Source organism: Nestor notabilis, unplaced genomic scaffold (genome assembly GCF_000696875.1).
Source record: "Nestor notabilis isolate BGI_N333 unplaced genomic scaffold, ASM69687v1 scaffold28604, whole genome shotgun sequence".
Classification (NCBI taxonomy): Eukaryota; Metazoa; Chordata; class Aves; order Psittaciformes; family Psittacidae; genus Nestor; species Nestor notabilis.
Window position 1 is genome coordinate 7,974 of NW_009926447.1, and position 389 is coordinate 8,362.

The window sequence follows — 389 nt, forward strand, 5'->3', positions numbered from 1 at the left end:
CCTCGTCAACCCGCTGCCGGTGCTTCTTGGGGATGAAGATCCTGCAGGAGCGAGAGCAGGGAAGGAGTGAGGAGCATGGGACGGATGTGGCCCAGAGCTCTGGATCCAGCCGTACCTGGAAGGGGGAGACCAGCACAGCCCTAGCTCCTCGTGTGCCCTTGGCATTAGACCTCCCAGAGCTGGGGACACCAGCAATGCTGGAGACACCAGGGACACTGGCGGCATCTCTTGCCTCATCCTGTGCACAGCTCCATCAGGGAGAGGGTGTCGGACCCCTCCACAGCACTTAGAGAGACTGATTCAAACAGCCCAGACAGGACCCCACATTCCTTGGCCCCAGCCTTGGCTATGTCCACCCTCCGGCCCCCCCCCCCACCCAGCACAGGCCC

The 389-nt window shown here is 63.0% G+C and overlaps 1 protein-coding gene across 1 annotated transcript in view; it reads right to left on the minus strand.

The window, feature by feature from the left end:
• GRID2IP (glutamate receptor, ionotropic, delta 2 (Grid2) interacting protein) overlaps window positions 1-389 on the minus strand; it is a gene marked incomplete at its 3' end in the record, with an annotated part of 7,646 nt that overhangs the window by 6,798 nt on the left and 459 nt on the right. The gene's annotated exons all lie outside the window — the stretch shown is intronic.